This window comes from Vicugna pacos, chromosome 3 (genome assembly GCF_048564905.1).
Source record: "Vicugna pacos chromosome 3, VicPac4, whole genome shotgun sequence".
Lineage (NCBI taxonomy): Eukaryota > Metazoa > Chordata > Mammalia > Artiodactyla > Camelidae > Vicugna > Vicugna pacos.
In genome coordinates this window covers 32,669,559-32,693,874 of record NC_132989.1, presented here as the reverse complement: position 1 = coordinate 32,693,874, position 24,316 = coordinate 32,669,559, and the positions used below count along the sequence as shown (strand labels likewise).

The window sequence follows — 24,316 nt, the reverse complement described above, 5'->3', positions numbered from 1 at the left end:
ATGCTCTCTGTATGATGTTTAATACAGAGCTGAGAAAGGATATACAGCAGCATACCATCCTATAGTATTTCTACCATATGGACGCAACAGACAAAAATCACCCAAAGAACCTTGCTAATAGTACAATGTATTAAAATAATTAGGAAGTGATGTGTTTTGAGTATTTATTAGTTTTGCTTTTAACGTGATTTATTTCATTGTACATTTATATAATGTATTTTATAATATTGGCTGTATTTAGCAATCAGCTCACAAAATTCCTAAAAATTTAACAGTCAGCTCTTGTGAGCTAGCATGAGCCAGCTCCAGCACACCACTGTGTGTAGCCATATGGGAACAGAGAAAATTGGATTCATTATTTACAGTATATACCAAATAAATTCCAAATGGATCAGAAATGCAAATGTAAAAATACGGTGAAACCATGCAAGTACTAGGCAAGATGTGAATGAATTGCTCGATAACATGACAGTGAGGAAAACTTCCAAACTGTGGCTTAAAAGCCAGAGGCATTAAGGGAAATGAGATAAATTAGCTTCAGAAAATGAACTGAGGATTATTCTTTCTTTTTGCATTTTCTGGAACAACTTATGTCACATAGGAATTGGTTTTTAACAGTTTGATGGATTCTATTTTAAAAGCATCCAGGCCTAGAGCAATTTGGGATGGAGGTTCAACTACCAATTAAATGTCTTTAATCCTTGTAAGTCTACTTTAAATTCCCTTTTTATTCTTGGAACAGTTAGGCATCTTGTGTTTTCTAGGAATTTACCCATTTTATATGTTTATTTCTTAAATCTAATTATTTCCCCATCTTCATTTTGATCTGTGCTTTATTTACTTTTGTTGTCTCTTTTTTTCTCTTAATCAGTTTTATCTGAGGTTTCTCTTGGTAAGTTTTTCAAGGTAGAACTTTAGTTTTATTCATTTTGTCTATTAAAAAACCCGTGTTCTTTCTTTCCCTTTATTATATCCTTTTCTTCTTTGGGCTTGCCTTGATGTTCTTCCTTGTAACTTCCTGAGTAGGATGCTTACTATAGTTCTTTTCAACTTTTACTGTTTCCTGATAAACATATTTAAAGGTGTAAATGCTCCTTTTAGTTACGTCCCACACATTTTGTGTTTTCATGTTCACTCAATTCTAGACACTCCCTCACTTTGATTATATTTTAATTTTTAACCTATAGGTTATTTAGTAATATGGTATTTTCAAAATATAGGACATTAAAAAACTTTGTATAATTAATTTATAATATTAATTCATTGTGTTGGGAAGATACAATCTGCATGGTATTGTTCCTGGTGAGTTTATTGATATTTCCTGTAGACCTAATCTGTTAGTGTAAATAAGTGTATGCTTCTAAAAATGTACATCTGCTATTTGTTTCATGAACGATTATAGCATATATATAAAGCATATATGTTATACACAGCATCCCATTGAACATATATATTTAAGATCTGAACAATGTAATTAATAATATAAGCCTACTAATTATACTGTTTATATAAAATCTGCTTAATTTTTGTTTGCTTAATACATTTTTGATGGTTTGGTTTTAAAAAGTGTATATGTTTCTGTGTGCTGTAAGTTATTGTGACCTATTATTAGGTGTATCTGTTTGTGATGGTTATCTCTTCTGACTCTGTTTTTTTTTCGTTTGTTTACCTTTCACCTTACTTTTTTTTTTTTCGTCAGCTATTATGATTGCTGTTCCAACTTTCTTTCATGGTTTTGTTTTTTTCCTCTGTCTTTCACTCTTTCATTTTCAAACCTTTTATGTCTTGATTTTCAGAATGTTTCTCATAGGCAACATATTTTTAGACTTTGCTTTTACTTTTTAATCAGACATCAGAAAGTGTTTGTCTTTTTATTTGTGAGTTAAGTTCACTTACATTTATTGTAATTGCTTTTATTTTAGAAATTATTTCTCCTGCCATATCTTGTATTTTCAATTTATGGTACTTTCTTTTTATTTTCTGCTAGCTCAAAAAGTTATTCTATTTTTGTTCAAATGTGGCTGCTTTTAAGACCCTTACTCATATTTACTTACGTTATTTATTTCTTAAACTTATCAGTGTCTGTATATACAAGGAAAGGATTAAAAAATCTTTCAGAAATAAAGAAGTCATCGACTAGAATAAGAAATTGAACAGTGGGCACAAGATGACAAATTGGAAAAATACTTTTTAATCTTAAAAGAAAATAAATTTGAACCTAGAATTTTATATCCAGCCAAATTGTATTTCAAGTGTAATGGCATTAAAAAATAGATATACATAACATATACATATATATGTATCGTATATCAGTTCCATTGCTGAAGCTTTAAAATTACAGAGCAAGCAGTTGGGAAGGGAAGATGGAAGTCAGATGGGGGTGAGCAGGACAAGTTGGAACCCTTGTACAAGCACAAGCTGGACCTGTGGACAGCTTGAAACTCATGTTAATTCTCTTTGCCTCTAACCTTGATTTTATGTGTTTCTTGCAGAGATCACGGCCTTTCATCACAATGGCCAAACACACACCTGGTCTAGGAGTCAGAGAAGCTTAAGAGGATCTGTGGAAGTTGGAGCAGTTGGGGGCTCCACTGCTTCTTCACACCCATGAGGGGAGCTGACAGGTAAGTAACAGTGCTCTTTGAACCTTTCACAGGGATCTTGCTTATGGCCCACCCTAACTGGAAATGTACAGGAAAGGGGATTCTGGGAAAGAGTCCAGCCTAGCTAAGCTGACACAGTGCAAAGCCACAGCTAACAGGTATTGACTCTTTTCCTAATACCATCTACATCTCCTAGCTTCTTTGTATTTTTTGTCTGTGTGTCTTTATTTGTTCCTGTTGACCTCTGGGAGAGTTTCTCAGTCTGAGCTTCCAGCTCACTGATTTATTCATCAGCTTTGTCTATCTTTCTACGTATCTTATCTATTGCTTTATTCATTTCAGCCACTACATATTCCATACCTACTACTCAGTTGAGTCCTTTCTTATGTTTTCTTGTTTTTGCTTCATATTGCTGATATCAGCCTTAACCTCTTAATATAGTCATCATCATTATTTTAATTTCTTGGTCCATTTCCTCTTAGAATTCTAATTTAGATGGTTTATATTGTTGAGTTTGCTGTCTTTCTTATATAGTAGCTGTATTCCTTATATGGCTTTCTGGTTATTTCTTCAGAGAACTCCTCCTCCCCTTGGACTAGCAGTTACTACACATGGTTCTGTGCTGGGAAATGGCTACAGCCCAGGCTTCAGTTGCTGTACCTGTAGGTGAATTAAGGCTAGGGAAGAGAGCCTCAGGGGCCGGAGGACTGATGGTGACCACTCTAATTTGCTCACCGCCTGCAAATAACTCCTCTAGTCTGTATTTCCCATTTAAACTCTCTAGATGCAGTCTCCATAGATTTACTGTCTCTGCTCTGGTGGTTTGGAGAATACCCAAAGGCAGCTGGTCAGTACACATCCACCCTTTGCATCCCTCCTTTCTCCTGCAGGGCTTTTGCACACCTCTTGTACCTCCTGACCCCTGCAGCCCTGGCTGTTGCTGCCAGTTTCTGTGCTGATTTGCAGGCTGTGATCGTGCATGTTGGGGAGAAGCAAGAGTAGAAGGGAAGCTCTCCTTTCACCTCTCTTCTCGTAGCCACCTTGGCTCCCTCCTTCCCAGACTGAAGCCTTTCTCTCCTTTCCCTCCAACCTCCACCCCTCCACAGCACCACATAATAATTTCTGAGTCTTCAGACTTCCCAGGGACTTCTCAAAGTGCTTTATTTAATTTATTTTTTGTTATTAGTTCCTCAAATCCAAGTTTCCCTCTGGCTTCTGTAGTTTCTTTAGGGTTGATTTTCAGAAAGCAACCAGTGGCCAGTGTAGTTTGTCATCTTGACAAGATGAGAGGATGGTTTATAGAATGAACAGGTATACCATAAAAAGCAGAGAAGCTGAGACAGCAGACGTATGAGTCTCAAGGAGAGAGAGGCTACACGTGCACACCTAGAGATGCTTTTATCTACAACTAATTTTAAAAATTTAATTACTAATTCTATCTGTTACTGTGTATATGTGTGTGTGTGTGTATATATATATATATATATATATATATATATGTATATATATATATGACTTTAAAAATGAAATAATGCTGTCAGGCTTATGATGAAAACAGCAATCTTCACCCTTTCTTACTCCAAACTTCTGTTCCCTCAAGGCAACATATTTCAACATTACAAAAAAAAAAAAAACTGTTTCTTCTGGTGTTTACTTTCACATTCTAAGTAACGTGCTTACAGTACTGTTTCTTGATTTTTAAATGTTAGATATTATCTTTGGCTTCCTAACATAGAGATGAGGACTCGCAGCCGCTGTATTTTCCCTTCCAGTGAGTCTTCTTCCCCTTCTCACTCCAGCGTGGTGTACTTACATCACTGCTTCCGTTGTTAATAGCGAGTGTTTACACCATCAGGCTCATGCAAATGCTATTCACACTGAAGACATATAGCATGCTAAGATGGTATTTCCTTCCTTATATAACTTCTTCTTTTCTTTTTTTTTAAATTTTAGTACATTTTATTATAGCAGAGTTATAACCAAACAAGTGACATTTATAGAAAAACACTGCAAGTATAATTACCAGAAAGCTTTCATATATTACTAATGCAACTACAGCTTCCTTTCTATGTAATTTCATCATAAACTTTATATGATGAGGGTACGCCTCACAGGGTTATCCACAGTTACAAATGCTGTGAACATTTTTTTTCTCTTAGGGTTAATACTTGACTCTCCCCATCCTTGTTCAGTGCTCTCTGTTGCCTGTCTTACTTCTCTGACAGTGTTTTTGGATGCTTTCAATAGAGTTGAAAACATCTTGGTGATCTACCTGGTTCTTCCCCTCCCCTATTCCCATCTCTTCTGTACAAGCTCCATTTTCCAGCTCACACCAAGAGTGCTGATTAAACCTTCCCTTTATCTTCATCTTGAAACTTCCTATGCCTGTCTCCCTGTGTTAGATCTCCTATTTCCTAATTTGGTATCTTCCTTTTTCTTGATTCATTCCCTTGTTTGATGATGAAGCTAGTATTTTCTGGCTGCTGCCTAAAAAAGTCTGTACAAGGTAAAAGTTCAAGTCTCTGTGTAGTGGTCATTTGTTATTCTGGCTGCTCTCAGTTTTTGAATACCCCTCTCCCATCATTCTAATAGTTTCCCACATTATAAATTCTGCATTCTTAATTCAGGACATTTTCCACGTCATTTTCTAGTTGTTGGAGCACAGACATGTGTTTTGTTTACACCAGTCCGCTGCGTTTGTGCCAGAGTCAGAATCTGGGTCCAGAGCTGGATTACTTGAGGAGGAGGCAGGGCTGGAGGCTTCCATCTGACAGGCACAGGCCTGAGTAAGGCTGCATTGCAGGGTCCTGGAGTCCAAAGTGGTGGCAGAGGTAGAGGTAGAGGCTGGAACTGGTGACAGCAGCCTCCTGGCTTGGCGGTTTCTGTCAGAGGCAGTGACACCCTCACCGGGCAGCTCTGTGCTGTGGTGCTGGGGTGTTGCTCCTGGAAGCGCAGTCCATTTCCTTTCCTGCAGTCTCTGAATTCTCTCTATCTCATAGCTAATCCTTTTGGCTTACCCTGGTGTCTTAGTCCATATGGGTTGCTGTAACAGAATACCAGAGACTTTGTGGCTTAAAACCAACAGAAATTTATTTCTCACAGCTCTAGAGGCTGGAAGTCCAAGATCTGGGTGCCAGTATGCTTAGGTTCTGGTGAGGGCCCCCTTCCAGGTTGCAGGCTGCCTTACATAGCAGAAGGGGCAGGGTAGCTTTCTTGAGTCTCCTTTATAAAGAGTATTAATCTCATTCATGAGGGCTCCACCCCCATGACCTTATCAATGCCCAAAGACTCACCCTCCTAATACCGTCCCATTGGGCATTAGGATTTCAACAGGTAAATTTGGAGGTAGACACAAGTATTTGCACCAGAGCAACTGGCTAGAATAACTTCTGCTGCATTAAACTAACCTGGCCAATATGCCTTGCAAGCTGAAAGCTTCTACTGCAAGACATAAGAGTTTGATTGAGAATAGAATTCTCATTTGGAAGTCATTTTTCTCAAAAACTAGAAAGCATTTCTCCATTGCCTCTGGCTTCTGTTGTTGCTAAGAAATCTGAAGTTACTCTTTTTCCTGAGTCTGCATGTGATTTACTTCTTTTCTCCAAAAATTTAAATTTTTTGTTTTTATATTATCAAATCTGCAAATGGCCATATTTTAAAGAGTCAAATAGTTTTGTATGTTGTCTTATGAAAAACAACAATTTTCTGACATTGTGCCCCCATATCCTCATAAGAAACAGCCATTTTCACTACTAGGATATATGAATATATAGTTACATGCATTTTTAGTTCACATGAAATGGATCCCAGGAAGTCTTTCAAATTCTCACATTTTCCTATTACTCATTTTTCAAGAAAACATTATATGTAAAAGAAGATGACTGCCCTTGTACCTGAACAGACTTAAGGGTATAGACGTTGGAGATCCCATAATAGCAGTTGTTGGTGAGATTTTCCTGTCTTTTAACTCTGGGGCCTAAAATAAGAGTTTCTTTTTCTGGGGGTGGAGAAGTAGGGGGCTCCATGAATGAGAGCTCTTTGAGGTTCCTGAAACCAGCATCCAGGATGGAACTCCTGACCTTGGAAAAGGTCAGGGAGTGATAGCTTAAGAGCTGCTGTTGAAAGCCCAGGAAGGTTGGTTTCGAGCTTCTTGGCTGAACCTAGAAGGCTCTCTGCATGGAACCTAGAAGAACCAGTAGAGGCTGAGCAGAGGGTGCACTGCAGAGGGCAACCTCAGCCGATCACTTTGGATTCTGTTTAAGCACCAGCAGAAACAGCAGCAGCAGGCAGAGGAAACCACTCCAGAATGTCCAGGCTTCAACTGCAGCTTCATCAGCCTTCCACGTGCCTGTTCACTCCAAGCCAACGGGCTCCTATAGTTGTGGTTACATTCTCCAGTCATAAGGGGGTGCGTTTGGCTCCAAAGTAGCGAATTAGTGAGACAGAAACAAGCAGGGTTCCCTCCTTAGAGTGTTTAGCATCCTGGAATATCTTTTGTATGGAAGGGACTAATGGGATCCAAGAGATAAACTGATTTCCTGCTAATAGGGACATTGTAGGGGGGTATCTAGTGTGGCATCAGGGACCTTCCTGGGGCAAGACTGGCTGTTACTAAACAAACCTGTGAAATAAGATGTACTAGTTACACAAATTATATTTTACTGATACTGTCTCTTAACTTTACTTGACACTAAAGACTTTGGTTACCTGTTGTATGGACTGAAAATTTGTGACCCCCCAACCTCCTGCCCCAATTCATATGTTAAAACCCTAATCCCAATGTGATGATATTAGGAGGTGGGGCCTTTGGGAGGTGATTAGGTCATGAGGGTGGAGCCCTCATGAATGGGATTAGTGACTTTATAAAAGAGGCCCCAGAGAGTTCTTGCCCCTTCCACCATGTGAGGACATAGTGAAAAGACTACTGTTTGTAAACCAGGAAAGCAGGTTCTCACCAGACGCCATCTGTAGGCAGCTTGATCTTGGACTTCCCAGATTCCAGAAATGTAAGAAATAAATGTTTATTGTTTAAGCCATCAGTTCGTGATATTTTTGTAATAGCGAAACAAGACCCCTGCCCCTGTGATTTAAATTTTTTTAAAAAATTTTTAGCAATTGAGGATGAGAAAGGAGTGCAATGGGAGAGACTGAACCCAACATTTTTCTTTGTCCCAAACTCCACCCCAAGTTGCCCCTGTTGAACCAAGGGAATTCCTATAACTCACAAAGACAAATTTCAATACAATTTGCATGCTTCTTCTATGAAGAATAGTACATTTTATCAAGGATACAGAAGAAAAGCTTAACAGCTTTAAAGCTAGGCATAAGGAGCTCTGACCTTAGTTTCCCTGAACAATAGCCCAAAACCAAAAAAAGCTAAAAAAAAAAATTTCCCAAATCATAAAACAAAACCCCCAAACAGAAACACTTGGTTCATCATTAGATTCCTACACTAGGGTGAGTAGAACATTTCCACAATGGTGAGCCTCATAGGAAACTTGGAGCAGTGTCAGCTGCTGAAGCTTTTCTGAAAATGAAGAGGCAAATAGGCCAAACCAGGCCACACATCTGTGACCCTCGCTAAATGGCCTGCTTGCTCCATTGCAGCTGTTTTCAAGGTCCTGGAAATCAGTTCCCTCGCTTAGTCCAAGGTGAATTGGACCCATGGAGTCTTTCAGTTATGCTCGGCTCTGCCGTAGTCCCAGTTGCACAGACACCGTGTCAGCTGTCCTGATGCCTCAGATGATGTGGGGCTGTGGCTCTGACTGTGACCAATGAAAGGCACATTTGTCCTGCATAGTCAGAGAGAAAGGGCACCAAAGAACAGGTCTGTATATTAAATGGAAGTTGTAGGTTGGAAATGAACACATGGATTCCAATAAGATAAGGGAGATGACTTAAATTTGATAGCAAGTGGTTATAACTTGAAGAAATTCGAATATGAGAGGTTTGAGTCAAGCATTTTTTTTTTTTACTAGAAAAAGCAAATCTCTAAAGTAAGCAAAAGTAATCAGAATGTATCAACTCAAGAGAGAACAAGCTATGGCACTCGGAAAGGAAAAGTAATAACGGCAATAATAATGTGCAGGCTCTGTTATTTTTGGAGGCTGGTTCAATAAAATGTAATGTAACATTAACAATTTCTTGGGGGAAAAAACCAATCAACTGCTCTTCTTTATCTGTGACTCGATATTCCACATGAATTATTCACTGCTGTGGTGAATTCTTCATAGTCAGGACCTCCCTGAAGAATGCTGGAATGTTAAGTAACAATGAAAGTAACATTTATAATATTTTATTTAAGAATAAATGTTAATTAAAGCTTTATTTATAAATGATCATCTGTTTGTTTTTAACCTGAATGCTTCCTCAATTTCAGCTATTGATTTCACTCCATTCAAATCTAGGATTCTTACTATGTGTGTTGTAGTCTGGTACCTTATGCCATCTTGTTCAGTTCAAAATGTCCTAGTCACAAGGAAGAGTGATTTTCCCACTTTGCTTGCTAACCTGTTCCCTTTCCTTAGCCTCCTGGGGTTGGCTGTGTTATGTGTTACCCCAGTAGCAAAATCAAGCTTGAGAGGGAGTGTTTTCTAGGTGTTCCTGTTTACTCAAGCTGAGTATCAGAACCCTAACATAATGTTCAACTTGGCTGTGTTTGGTCCAGTTGTCTGTATGATAACTTTGAAGGTCTTTTAAACTGAGGGCTTTATAAAGATAATCAAATGTTTTGTTGAGAATAATTGAAACCAATCCCCTGAAATTAAAACTAATTATCAACTCTGGCACGAATATAAACAACAAACTACAAGCTCTTGCGAAGTGGAATTTGCTCTCATTGTCCAGCTCTTCCTCCTCTGCAGAGGGGCTCAAGGATTTTTTATGTTAGCACATCTATTCTCCTGAGTTCCACTTTTCAGCCTCTCTGTGCTGAGATGGGCCCATATTGCTACTTTCAGACTGTTCTCTGGCTCTCTGTGTCAGAGCTAAAGTTTGCTTCAAGGCTAGGCTTTATCAATTATTTCTGTCGACCTAATTAAGTGTGGAATGCTCTAGAAAATAGTGATGTCCTACTCTACTTGTGTGCCTGGGAGCAACTGTGGATTCTGTGCCAGTCCCTCCAGTCCTGCCTCCTCAGTCGAGAACTGTCCTATTTCCACCTTCTCTCTTCCAGCTGTGGTGTAGTCTTCTTGCTGTTGTTTTAGGTGACATGCAGGGTCCTAGTCACCTTCTTTTGCCTGAAAGAGTGTCCACCTTAAGAAGGTAAGGTGAAATACATTCCTCCATTCAGTGGTACCAAGATACTTCCTATTCAATGCCACTAAACCTCCCCAAACAGTGGCCAGGAGATGTACGATTCTCGTCTACAGCGCATGCAAGGAAACCGCTTAGACGTGAGGATGTGTGTTGTGGAATTAGAGAGAATTTCTCACACCTCCATCACCAACAAAACTCTCTCCCTCCCTCTTTTTCCCTTCCTTCCTCTCTGCCTTCCTTATTCCTTCCAGTTACTTTGGAAAGAAGTTTGACTCACCACATACTGGACACAGAAGTGGTAGCTTATTAATCCATATTCCCACACATTTTCAACCTTGACTCTGCATCAGATTAATCTCTAACAGCTTTAAAAAAAGAAAAAGATAAGAAGCTTGGGTCCCACTTCAAAACTACTGAAATAGAATCTGTGGGGATGAGACTTAGGAAGTCTGTATTTTTAAAAATCTTCACTCTTTTAAAAATACTCTAGTGTGCAGCCAGAACCTGAATATTGACTGCTGTAACAATGATGTACCACATGCTACATAGGACCACACCGATTGTGTCAAAGTTATTTTACTTTAACTCTCTCTTTGACAGCCTGGCTTCAGGGACAGAATCGTGACAAGAGTAAAAGTATGAATCACTATGTCAGACTGCCAAAGTTGCAATCCCGATTCTACCCCCAGTGTGTTTTATTGAGCAAATTATTTAATCTCTTCATGTTTCAGTTTATTCATCAGTAAAATGGCATTAAAAATAGTACCTTTCTGAGAGCACTGTTGGATGATTAAGATGAGACAAGTAAAGCACTAACAACAACATCTGACACACGGTAAACGCTGTCAGAATATCAGCCATTACCATCATGTGATCATGCTCGACTCATAGGGGTCTCCTAGAATTTGAAGGGACTTTAAAAGATGATCTGGTCCTCGGGCAGTTGGATATTACTATGATTCCCGTTGTACAGATTAGAAAGCTCAAGTTTTTAAGTGATGTGCCTGCCCAAGATGATTCAGGATGAAAATAACAATTATAAACAAAAACAATAGCAGGTAATATCTGTTGTGTGTTGACTACAGGCCAAACACTGTATTAAGTTTTGACACACAGTCACCTGGGGATCTTGTTAAAGTATAGATTCTGATTCTGTAGGTTCTGGAAGGGGCTTAATATTCTACATTTCTAACAAGTTTCCAGGTGATGGTGGCTCTGCTGCTCCAAGACTCCCCCATTGAATAATATGGGTTTAACCTGCAGAACAACCCTATTTGATGAGAACTAGTTTTTGTCCTTATTTTACACATAACAAGCTTAGGTTGTGAGGATAAATAACTTTCTCCAGGTCACAGGGAACAGAGCAGTAGTACTAGGGCTTGAACTGATGATCTCACTCCAGAGGCTGTCTCCTTAACCTCTACACCCAGCTTCATTCATGTGTATGGACCAGGAATATCTATGTCATTTGCCAGAATGTAGTGCAAATGCCATACGTTTCCCAAAGTTTTTAAGTCACGTCTCTACTTAAAGCAGAGACACTCACAGAGTGTTTTATGTATTTTTAATTGTTCATTACACCCCTGATAGCCACAGTGACCCATTTGTATCTGTGGCTTCTCTTGCATGTACAAGAAAGTCCTAAATTCCAGCTGATGGTAAACCTAATGCTTAGGTCCCTCCTGAGCTACACCACTCACTGCCACCCTTTTTAGTCCTGATCTTATTGTATTTGAACCCATTTCACTGAGTTTAGAATTTTTGGCTCAACATACTTCATTTGGATCCTCTGCTGTCCTGCACTGTTCCTGACTTAGCCTTGAGGTGGATACAGGTGCATCGCAGAGCAGGTGGAGGAGGGAATGGTACTTTCTGAGCATAAGCCGTTTCCCAAAAGTGCAGATCTGTGTCACTGCTGTTTAGATGTGCACAGTTGTCAGGGGAGAGGCAAGGAAAAATACAGTGACCATGAGTCAGCAACATTGAACTGGAGTTCAAAAAGTAAATCACATATTGGATACGGAAAAATAAACAGAGTAAAAGACTGTTTTTTTGTTATTGTTTGCTTGCTTGTTTTTTGGCTAGTTTATTAATAGTACACAGAATCCTGGGTCGTGGTTATATTTTTAAGTGGGGAGTTGTCAACATGATTTAATTGGATGGGCTCTCAGAGTCCCCTCCCTAATTCCCCCATATCCATATATTATATTAAAGGGCTTGGAGCTTTGAAGGCAGAGCAGGTGGAGGAGAGAATGGTACTTTCTGAGCATAAGCCATTCTCCAAAAGTGCAGGTCTGTGTCACTGCTGTTTAGATGTGCACAGCTGTCAGTGGAGAGGCAAGGAAAAGTTCTGGGTGTCCAGAGAATGGAATGAGATCTTTGTATCTCTGGAGAAGAAGAAATGACTGAGAGTGTCAGAAAAGATGTAGAAGACAAGTCCAGTTTTGATTAAAACATATTTTGGGTACCATAGCCTAAGAGAGTTTTAGAAAATCTTTAGGCTAAAACAAATCAAAAAATAGAAAGCAAATCATAAAGTAGATTATTGCTGGGCAATAATATCTGTGGGATGGACAGGAAGGTTTGAAAAATGCTTTATTAGGTCGAAGAAGGGAAGTGAACTACCAAAGAAATCATGAACTGTTCTCCAGAAAATGGGCTTTTCTTAATGCAGAAAGGGTAACAGGTTGAATCTAAAGTAGAATTTCTTGTCAACAAAGACTGACAATATAATAAGGGAGGTTGTGAAATTCACATCCATTGAAGATAGCTCCAACATGGTCCTGCATGAAGTTGAGAAAACCGGAAATGACCAATTTTAAAGTTTGTTTAGCCCCACAATTCTCTGATTTATGGGAAAAATTAATATTTTTACTTTTTTTTTAACTTCACCTACAGTCTGATATTCATGCAGCAAAGGTCTGAGTGTATAGTTTCCTAGTAACTACCCTAGAAACCCACCAGAGCACACACATGAAGTGACTCTGTCACCCATGGAGCAGCTAAAATGACATCAATAAATCATAAAATATGCCCAAGAGGGCATTATAAATCATTTAGAGTTGCTATTAATATTTCAGACATGTTCATTTTTAGCAGTGTGTTGAATTTTAGTGTTTGCATTCCTTTTTAATTCAGCGCTTGATAATTGAAATATGATGCTGTTAAAAATGATTTTAAATTATTTTTTGCCAGTCACTTAAGGATTAAATAGAACAAGGGAATTGATTGTTGCTAATTTCATTCTCTCTAAAATTCCCTCTTGGAACTCTGGGCACTGATTCTCTTGGAGTGTGGTAGGGTGATATCCACTGGTCTTCTTTGGTGAGGATGGAGTGTTCAGATGCTTTTCCAGGCAATTCCCCTTCCTGGCTGTGGGGCTCTCCCTTCTCAGGAATGTGGTGGTGTGGTGGCTGGTAAGGTGGCCAGTTCATACCAGGTTGCCCAGGACTTTCCTAGTTTTAGCACTGAAAGTCTTGAGTTCCAGGAAACACAGCAGTCCAGGTCAAACTGGGATGGTTGGTTACCCAGGCCAGTCCCCAAATTCAAAAGAATATTCTTTGGCTGTACTGGCCCAGGAAAAACAGTGGATTTAGACACATTGGTCAGTAGTGCTTGTTTACTTTCTTTCTGTGACCTGCAGATTTCTTTAGTGGCTTTATGCTTTCTCTAGTTGGTCAGGGCATTCTACCAGAGTATGCCACTGCAGGTATCCACTTCTTTCATATTATTAAAAGGATCCCAAGTTATTAATAAAAATGACTCTCTATGGAGAATTTATTTTGTGCCCAGCAGTGTGCTAAGTATTTTATATTTACAATACCATAAGTCTTTACAAAGACTCTGTGAGGAGAATACTACTACTCTTACTGCTTATAAGGGAACTTGGGCTCAGAAGGTTAAGATATTAGGCAAAGATCTCAGAATTGGTCATTGGAAGCTGTCTTTATTCTAAAGCCTATAGGTGTTTCCAAGTCAGAACTTGATCCGCTTAGGGACTTGCCTGCTAATACTTACAACTTCAATGTGTGGATCTCTCTTGTGTTTGTAATAACTCATACTTCATTAATTATGACATACTAGCCACCTCTTTTTAGAATACTCATTTTCTTTTAAGCACAAAGAAGCAGTTCAGGTAGCTGCCTTCAAGGTGTAAATGGTGTCTCGAAATAGGGCTGCCTGGACAGACTGAGGAGTAGAGACCATATCTGCTAGGACTCCTGATTTTAAGTGACGTAAACTCAACTCCAGCTGGACGAAGAAGAAGGTGCTTACTGGCTTACTGGATTGTAAATCCATGAGGTGTAAGGGTGTCTCTGGCTTCCAGTGTGGCTGATTCAGGTGTTAAGCAGCTTCAGCAGAACATGGGGCCTCTCCGTCTGTCAGTTCTGCTTTCCTTGGTGTCGGCACCATTCTGGGCAGCCTTTCCCATCACAGCGATTCCCACAAGCTTTCAGCTTAGAGCCTCTTGGTTTATCAGCTTCAGGAAAATCCCAGAATTTAGTCTGTGGGACTGATTTAACTCATGTGTCTGTCTCTGAACCAACCACTGTGTCCAGGGAGGTGGAATATACTGTTTGCTTACATCCTGGTCACATGTCCACACTTGGATTAGAAGATGGGATAAGGTCAGTCTCATCTGACTTACATACAAGTGGGAGGGGTATGCCTCATCAAAGGAAAATTGAGGTTTACTACCAGAAGCAGTGGGAGGAATAGAGTCTGAGCAGGGCAAAACTAGAGATGGACACTTGAAATAGCTGTTGAAATTGAGTGGGTTCGAAGGTGAAATGAGAAAATATAAAAGAATTGTATAAACTAAAAAGCACTGTGCAATTAAAAAAATCAGTTCTCCTTTTATTAATTCATGTGTTGCTCCACTCAGAGTTGAGAAATGAAAGACTTTAAAAGCCTGCACTTTGATTTGATTAGTAGATCATTCAGCAGAAACCAATTCAGATAAAACCAGCATAGCCTTAGCCTTACTGGGGGAGCACAGCTATGGAATATTCTTTTTGTTGTTGGATTTTACGGAAGAGAGACTCATGGAGGGAGTCGAGAGAGCGAAGAGGGGCTGGATAGCCTGCATGTCAAGAAAGGTCCGTAGTCAACTAAATGTGCTTTCCCATCTTCAAACATTATGTTCTATTTTTAAAAAGTAAATATTGATTTTCTTAATACAAATAAAGTTTATATGCAATTTAATGTAGGTATAATGTAGTCTAAGTCCATCATATAAGCGTCAACTTTAAATGATTATTACTTAATCTAATTCTATTTTTTCCCCTTTTGTTTCTTGGAGAGAACTTTGGTTTTTCTCTCAATGTATCTCTGTTGTTCAGAAAGCTAGACAGCCACTTCCATGACTTAGGAAGTTTCTGCTCGGATGTCAAAGTCCAGTTTTATTACCTTCATGGAACTCCTTAGGAAGAAGGCATCATGTGCCCCTGTACCCTAAGTATTCCCAGGGCCTTTTCTGCTCACTGTACCTGCCTTGACTCTCATTTGGCTCAGAGAAAAAAAAAAAATTCCCTTAGGCCACACAGTTCAGCTATCAGGAGAGAAAGTATCTGCACAATGTATCCTTCTCTCTTTCAGATCCCATTTCTTCACTCTCCTTCACATTAAATGCTCATCTCCACTGAGAGTGCGCTTTAATTAAACCTAGAAACACTTAGAAGTGGAAAAACCTGAGTCCCAAAAAGACACATACAGAAAAATGTATGAATATACACATAGAATTATAACTCTTAAGGACATTTTATTATAGAAATGTATGTTCATAAAATTTTTTTAAAAAAGAAGATTAAAAATATCTCATATTCTGCCACTCAGATATTTGCACTATGAACACTGTGGAGGCTGTTCTTTCATTTTCGAAGGGAGGATGGAGGGCCTGGTGTTTGCATATTTTTTCATTTATAAAAATGAGATGATGTTAAAACACTCATTGATAATCTATTTTTTCACCTAAGAGTATCTAATTAATATTCTTTTCTACAACAATCTATTTCTTAAAGGGTTTACATCTAATTTTTTCCCACTTAAACATCTGCTTTAAAATATTCTTGAACAGAGTAGCAGTTGCTAAATATAAATGTATAGCAATTTTTCTCTTTGCATTAATGTATTGCTGCCCCTGCCAAGAGAGATGTTTGTACTTTAATATTGCTGTTCTGTATACAGTGTCTTAGTGCAAGGAAATAAATCTAACAATTGGTCCCATGGGGGATGTTTTCAAACAGAACTCACTCGTTATTTTTATCATGACACACAGTCTGTTCATCCATTTGCCCTTAAGAGTGACCCCACTCTAAAGAGAATCTTACCCCTTCTTTCCCAGTGAGTGTTTGCAGAGGGATAGGAGGAAGCAGACTGAGTATTCATTTTAAATGGCATTGATGAAAGATCTTGCTGCCTGCGCTTGGCATATTAGTGTCAGCTGTACCCTTGAACACATTACATGACTACTATACCAGTTAGCCACAGTCACCTTTTAAAGTGTGCAATCCTCTATTAAATTGTCTGGGTCACACAATAATGTTAGGTTTTGAAAACAGAACAAGATGACACCTAACTATTAGCATATTTCTGTTTCTTATGTTTGTCAGAACTTTCCTTGATATAAACAAATATGTATTTTTCCTGGGCCAGTATCTTTGTAGCATGAAAAATTTCATTTCACCAGTGGGACAGCATCATCCTACTTTAGAATTGTGGAAATATGATATTTAAGTTGGGTAAAATAATGACAGGGAGGGCATTTGGAAGAAAGAAGGTTGCTGACTGGTAAGACTGGAGATGCTAGATATTGTCAGATGAAAGGGGGCCAGAAGGCTTACTTCTAAGAACCAGGGAATGAGTCCAGGTGTTTGATCAGAGCAGGGCAGTAGAGTAAGACCAGAGTGCCCTTGGGGAAGAACTTTTATCTGAATATCCCTTTATATGCCAGGCATTTTGCTTCTGGTACCTCAGGAGTTGCAGAGGCCATACAAAATAGGATGAGGTTTAGCCAAGGTGTCAGGAGGCAAATGTTAGTTAGCAGGAGGTCAATTCGCACCGCATATAAAAAGCGGCAGGTGTGCTAATTGCTAAAGTCTGAAGTGAGTCTCATCTGAAACCAGCAGGTGGAAACCTATGGCAGTAAGCAGTTAAATATGGCTTCCCTGGAGGCTCCATGCTCAGAACAAAAGGTCGAGCCCAGCGTTACCCCTGGCACATCCAACAACTCATAAAAGGAGCAAAGGTAAGTGATGCCAAGGGCATGGAAGCCTGGGAAACCAGAAACGTTTTAAGAAGTCTTGTTTCAGCATGATCATGTTTGGTGGGGAATGGTGAGAGGTGAGACTAAAAAAGCAGACAGGACACTGTGGAGGCTTTTATATTTGGAAGAATTTGGATGTTTTGTGTGGTTGATAGGAAACCTGTTGATGGGTTAAAGCAGAGGGGTGACAAGATCGGTCTTGCCACAGAGATAGATTATTCAGGCAGGAATGTGGGGGATTAGAAAGCCGGAGAAGATTACTATGGAAGGCAAGGGGGCCTATTAGAAAGCTAGGGCAATAAAGGCAAAAAGACAATAAAATTTGTTTTAGCACTATTTCCAGGGGCAAAACACCTGAAACAACCTCAGTGGCAACCAACAGGAATGAAGCTGTGTGGTCATGAAAAAGAATAAAGCAGCTCTCTTGACATACTGATATGAAATATTCTCTAAGATGTGTTAATTGAATAGAGCCAGGTACAGAATCATGTGTTTATTATTCTAAATATTTGAATGAAAATAAGAGAAAAGTAAAAATATATGTTTGCATAGGCATAAAACCTAGTATCAGGGTTGGCTTTGGGGAAAATCTGGGGTGGGTAGGAAAAGGCTTATGATTCACTGAACAGTCTTTTCTATTGTTTGAATATTTTCCAAGTGTGAGAATTAAAATTTTTAAAACCTTAAAGTCTTATGAAATAGCCGATATGAGAGAGGATTTTTGAAGCTTAGTGGTTCCAAGATACGGGTTTCCCTAAAATCAAATCTCTTAGTCACAGTGACTGGGGTTTCCCAATTAGTGTACATCATCTTGAACCATTTTCTTGGTGGGTATAGCATCTCCATTCCAGCCCCCATCTATTTTCTGGCCGAGGTGGGAGATGACTCATGTGACTGAAGAATTAGAGAAGCAAATTGGGACAGTGGGCATTCTTGGAAACCTCCTCCCCTTAACTGAGAATTCTCCACCATGATGTAGAATTCTACCTTCTCTTAGCCATACAAGCCAGGTTTATGGAGATAAGAATAGACAATAATTTTTAGGTGGCGCCGCGTTATGGGTGCCAATATTTGATGAATAATACATATTTTATTTAAAAACAGTTGTTATGACAACTGCAGTGAACACTGGGATTTTTATGTTGTTAGGGAAAAAAGTATTCTCCCTCCAGCCCCATCAGACCAAGGTTAGTTCTTCAGTGGCTTTTAAAATTTTGAGTTCTGAATATAATGGGTAAATATAAACCCAAGCTGAGATCTCACTCCCAGTGGGTTATTTATGAGCTTGCCTTTTGTCCAAGATAGTTGCTTAAAGGCTTTGAAGAAAAAAAAAAAACCCTAGAACTCTGTGGTATAGATTTTTCAGTCTCCCTGAAGCCCCTAGAGTTGTCGCTTTTTTTTTTGTCTCTTCTGTTTTGAATCCAGGAAAACAAGCCCTTTTTTTCTTAATATTATTTTATTCACACATCATTAAGCCGATTTACCATATTATGCACCACTGTAGGCTTAGCAGTCATGGCTTTCTCTCAACGAGAGAATGAAACAATTATTCAGAGTCTCATATAAAAAAGATTTTGCCTAATTCTGAAAGTACACACCACTGGGGATTTTGCTAAAATCCCTGATGTTATTAAAGTTCACAATGGGAGAAGGTATGGAGGGATAGAAATTAAGTAAATTATGAATGCAACAAATGAAATGCAAAACTGTTAAGTAGGAGTATGTGGTCCTTAGGGCTCTGTTAACTAACATAAAACGTTTCTAAGGAGTAGCTTTTACCTGGGGTTTCATCATTACTGATTTTACTTTGGAAAGCGTGTTTTGTTGGATGGGTTTGCTCTGTATTCAGGAACTCCCCAATTCCAAGTTTGCTGTCTTAAAACACATGCACATAAGTAAAACAAAAAGAGCCTACAGAATGAGAGAAAATTTTTGCAAGTGAAACCGACAAAGGCTTGATCTCCAGAATGTATAAGCAGCTCATACGACTCAATAAGAAAAAAACAAACAACCCAAACCAAAAATGGGCAGAAGACCTAAACAATTATCCAAGGAAGAAATACAAATGATCAATAGGCACATGAAAAAATGTTGAATATCACTAATTATCAGAGAAATGCAAGTCAAAACTACCATGAGGTATCACCTCACACCAGTCAGAATGGCCATCATTCAGAAGTCCACAAATGACAAATGCTGGAGAGGGTGTGAAGAAAAGGGAACCCTCCTACGCTGCTGGTGGGAATGCAGTTTGGTGCAGCCATTGTGGAAAACAGTATGGAGATTCCTCAAAAGACTAGGAATAGACTTACCATATGACCCAGAAATCCCACTCCTGGGCATCTATCCAGAAGGAACCCTACTTCAGAATGACACCTGCACCTCAGTGTTCATAGCAGCACTGTTTACAATAGTCAAGGCATGGAAACAGCCTAAATGTCCATCAACAGGTGACTGGATAAAGAAGAGGTTGTATATTTATACAATGGAATACTACTCAGCCATAAAAACTGACAACATAACGCCATTTGCAGCAACACGGATGCTTCTGGAGAATGTCATTCTAAGTGAAGTAAGCCAGAAAGAGAAATAAAAATACCAGATGAGATCGCTCATATGTGGAATCTAAAAAAACGAAACCAAAACAAAACAAAATACAAAACAGAAACAGACTCATAGACATAGAATACAAACTTGTGGTTGCCAAGGGGGCAGGGGTTGGGAAGGGACAGACTGGGATTTCAAAATGTAGAATAGATAAAGAAGATTATACTGTATAGCACAGGGAAATATATACAAGATCTTATGGTAGCTCACAGAGGAGAAAAATGTGACAATGAATATATATATGTTCATGTATGACTGAAAAATTGTGCTCTACACTGGAATTTGACACAACATTGTAAGATGATTATAACTCAAAAAGTGTTAAAAAAAACACATGCACAATTGTTTCCCTTGATAAATGCAAAAATTTTAAATACTCTATGGTTTTCTCTAATGCAACAAAGAGAGAACGATCGAAAGTGATTATTCGCTAATGTTTAGCACTCAAAGGCAGCATCACAGACAGTAACCAGTCGGCAACACGTGGGACAGTTTGGAGATCAGTAAACAAGAGGCCATTATTGCCTTCAGTGAACAACCACCTGGAAGTTGAGACAGTAGCACGTCCTCCTCAGAAAAATAAATGACCAGCTGCAAGGTTAAAAGCTCGTCATTCAGGGAGTGTCCTTCATGTGTTTGAAAGCATCTGGAAAGTAACGGACATCGTCATTAACAACAAACACATTTGCAAAGCTTGGCAGCCTCTCTCCTCTTGACACCTCCCTAATCACTCATCTTGTGGGCCTGGAGTGTGTGAACTATGCTTGTGAAAAGAGCAAAAACTGAAAACCAGCAGGATTTCACCACATGGATGCTTGCCAGTGGATGTAGAGGCACACTGGAGGAACGAGATTTTCTGACAGTCTAGATGTGCGCCTTTTTCTTCTCTTTCAGACCATTCTATCCCAACCATCTTACAGCTGTTGTTGTGTTTGGTTTTTCTGTTTTGGGGTGTTTGTTTTTTAAAGACAATTTTTTTAAAGAGAAGTTTAGGCTGACAGCAAAATTGGGAGAGGAAAGTACAGAGGTTTCCCTGCCCATGTACATGCATAGCCTTCCCCATTATCAACATCCCCTGCCAAGTGGTATGTTTGTTAGGATTGGTGAACCTACACTGAACATCATATATTCCCAGAGTCCATCGTTCACATTAGGGCTTATTCTTGGTGGTGTACATTCTATGGATTTAGAAAATGTACAGTGATATATATCCAGCATTACAGTATCATACAGAGTTGTTTCACTGCCCTAAAAATCCTCTGCTGTCTGCCTGTTCATCCGTCCTTCCCCTAATCCTTTACAACCACTAATCTTTTACTGTCTTAAGAGTTTTGCCTTCTCCAGAATATCATGTAGTTGGAATCTGGAACTCTGGAAAGTCTTTTCAGATTGACTTCTTTCGCTTAGTTATATGTGTGTAAGTTTCCTCCATATCTTTTCATGTTTTGATAGCTCTTTTTTTTTTTTTAAATGCTGACAGATATTCCATTGTCTGGATGTACCACAGTTTACTTACCCATTCACCTTCTGAAGGATGTGGTGGTTGCTTTCAAGTTGTGGCAACCATGGATAAAGCTGCTATAAACATTCTTGTGCAGGTTTTTGTGTGGACGTAAATTTTCATCTCCTTTGGGTAAATAACAAGGAGCATGATGGCTGGATGTTATGGTAAGGGTATATAAATTTTGTAAGAAACCACCAAACCGTCTTCCAAAGAAACTGCTATTTTGTGTTCTATCAGGAATAAATGAGAATTCCTGTTGTTCTACAGCCTCGTCAGAATTTGGTGTTGTCCCACACAAAAGCTACTAGAGCTGATTGAAGAATTCAGCAAGGTAGCAGGTTACAAAATTAACGTTCAAAAATCAGTTGCATTTCTTTACACTAATGGTAAATCAACAGAAAAAGAAAGTAAAGAAACAATCCCCTTTAAAATAGCACCCAAAGTAATAAAATATCTGGGAATAAATCTAACCAAGGAGGTGAAAGAATTATACACAGAAAACTATAAACCATTGATGAAGGAAATTAAAGAAGACTTTAAAAAATGGAAAGATATTCCATACTCTTGGATTGGAAGAATCAATATTGTTAAAATGGTCACACTGCCCAAGGCAATCTACAGATTTAATGCAATCCCTATCCAATTACCCAGGACATATTTCACAGAACTAGAACAAATCATAATAAAATTTATATGGAACCATCAAAGACCTAGAATTGCCAAAGCATTACTGAAGGGAAAGAAAGAGGCTGGAGGAATAACTCTCCCAGACTTCAGACAATACTATAGAGCTACAGTCATCAAGACAGCATGGTATTGGTACCAAAACAGACATATAGACCAATGGAACAGAATAGAGAGCCCAGAAATGAACCCACAAACTTTTGGTCAACTCATCTTCGACAAAGGAGGCAAGAATATACAATGTAATAAAGACAGTCTCTTCAGCAAATGGTGTTGGGAAAACTGGACAGCAGCATGTAAAACAATGAAGCTAGAACACTCCCTTACACCATATACAAAAATCAACTCAAAATGGATTAAAGACTTAAACATAAGTCAAAATGCAATAAACCTCCTAGAGGAAAACATAGGCAAAACATTATCTGACATACATTTCAAAAATTTTCTCCTAGAAGAAATAAAAGCAAGAATAAACAAATGGGACCTAATGAAACTTACAAGCTTCTGCACAGCAAAGGAAACCAGAAGTAAAACAAGAAGAAAATCTATGGAATGGGAGAACATTTTTGCAAGTGAAACTGACAAAGGCTTGATCTCCAGAATATATAAGCAGCTCATACGACTCAATAAGAAAAAAATAAACAACCCAATCCAAAAATGGGCAGAAGACCTAAACAAGCAATTCTCCAAGGAAGACATACAAATGATCAAAAAGCACATGAAAAAATGTTCAATATCACTAATTATCAGAGAAATGCAAGTCAAAACTACAATGAGGTATCACCTCACACCAGTCAGAATGGCCGTCATTCAAAAATCCACAAATGACAAATGCTGGAGAGGCTGTGGAGAAAGGGGAACCCTCCTACACTGCTGGTGGGAATGCAGTTTGGTGCAGCCACTATGGAAAACAGTGTGGAGATTCCTCAAAAGACTAGGAATAGACTTACCATATGACCCAGGAATCCCACTCCTGGGCTTGTATCCAAAAGGAAATCTACTTCATGATGACACCTGCACCCCAATGTTCATAGCAGCACTATTTACAATAGCCAAAACATGGAAACAGCCTAAATGTCCATCAACAGGTGACTGGATAAAGAAGAGGTTGTATATTTATACAATGGAATACTACTCAGCCATAAAAACCGACAACATAATGCCATTTGCAGCAATGTGGATGCTTCTAGAGAATGTCATTCTAAGTGAAGTAAGCCAGAAAGAGAAAGAAAAATACCATATGAGATCGCTCATATGTGGAATCTAAAAAACAAAAACAAAAACAAACAAACAAAAACAAAGCGTAAATACAGGACAGAAATAGACTCACAGACAGAGAATACAGACTTGTGGTTACCAGGGGGGTGGAGGGTGGGAAAGGATAGACTGGGATTTCAAAATTGTAGAATAGATAAACAAGATTACACTGTATAGCACAGGGAAATATACACAAAATGTTATGATAACTCACAGAGAAAAAAATGTGACAATGAGTGTGTATATGTCCATGAATGACTGAAAAATTGTGCTGAACACTGGAATTTGACACAACATTGTAAAATGATTATAAATCAATTAAAAATGTTTAAAAAAAAGAATTTGGTGTTGTCAGTGTTTGGTTTTTGGTCATTCTAATAGGTGTGTAGCGGTGTCTCATTATTTTAATTTGTTTACTCTGTTGTCTAATTTTCATTTAATTTAAATGGTATAAAAAGTGGCGCATCTTTTCATATGCTTATTTGCCATCAGTATATCTTCTTTGGTGAGGTATCTGTTAAAGTCTTTGTCCCATTTTTAAATTAGCTTGCTTGCTTGCTTGCTTCCTGTTGAGGTTTTTTTTTTTAACTTTTTTGTTTTTTGAGAAGGAACCAAGCAAGAGGACTTTTCTAATGTTCAAAATGAAAATGAAAATGCAACATGAATATTTCTATGAATTGACCACAATTGAAAAGACTTCATTAGACATTGTAGTACATGTAATAACAGATATTCTCCAGATGTTGTCTAGAGTAAAAATTTTAAGATTTATGTGACATCAGATGTATGCTTCCAAAATGTCCCTTACAAGGGGACCCTAATCACAAATTGGCAATATATTGTGAATATATATTGTGAAAAATGCCTTATTGATAAAGGTTGGAAATGTTCTTCCTGTGGGGCAGCAGCATGCTACGGAGCTCACACTATGTTCTGTTGACTCATCAAACAGTGATATTAAGGTGTTCTCCTACCTAAGTTTTAATGTCCAAAGTAGAAGAGGGGACGCCCATGGCACCGAGCATAGCTCTTTGGACCAAGTATTGTTCCGCAATTCTGGAAGATAATCAGTTCCAAAGGTCACTTGTGCATCAAATTATTTGAGACTTGGGTTATGTAGCTTCTTCATACTCATGAACC

General features: G+C 38.6%; 1 protein-coding gene across 9 annotated transcripts in view; it reads left to right on the top strand.

The window, feature by feature from the left end:
* Window positions 1–24,316, top strand: part of MEGF10 (multiple EGF like domains 10) — a 366,325-nt gene that overhangs the window by 78,666 nt on the left and 263,343 nt on the right. For 8 of the 9 annotated variants that reach the window (XR_012069865.1, XM_072957545.1, XM_072957544.1 and 5 more), the window contains 2 exons: window positions 2,493–2,624; window positions 16,985–17,106. The gene's annotated coding sequence lies outside the window, so the exon portion shown is untranslated. The remainder of the gene's footprint in view (window positions 1–2,492; window positions 2,625–16,984; window positions 17,107–24,316) is intronic. The other variant, XM_072957548.1, reaches the window with a different exon arrangement.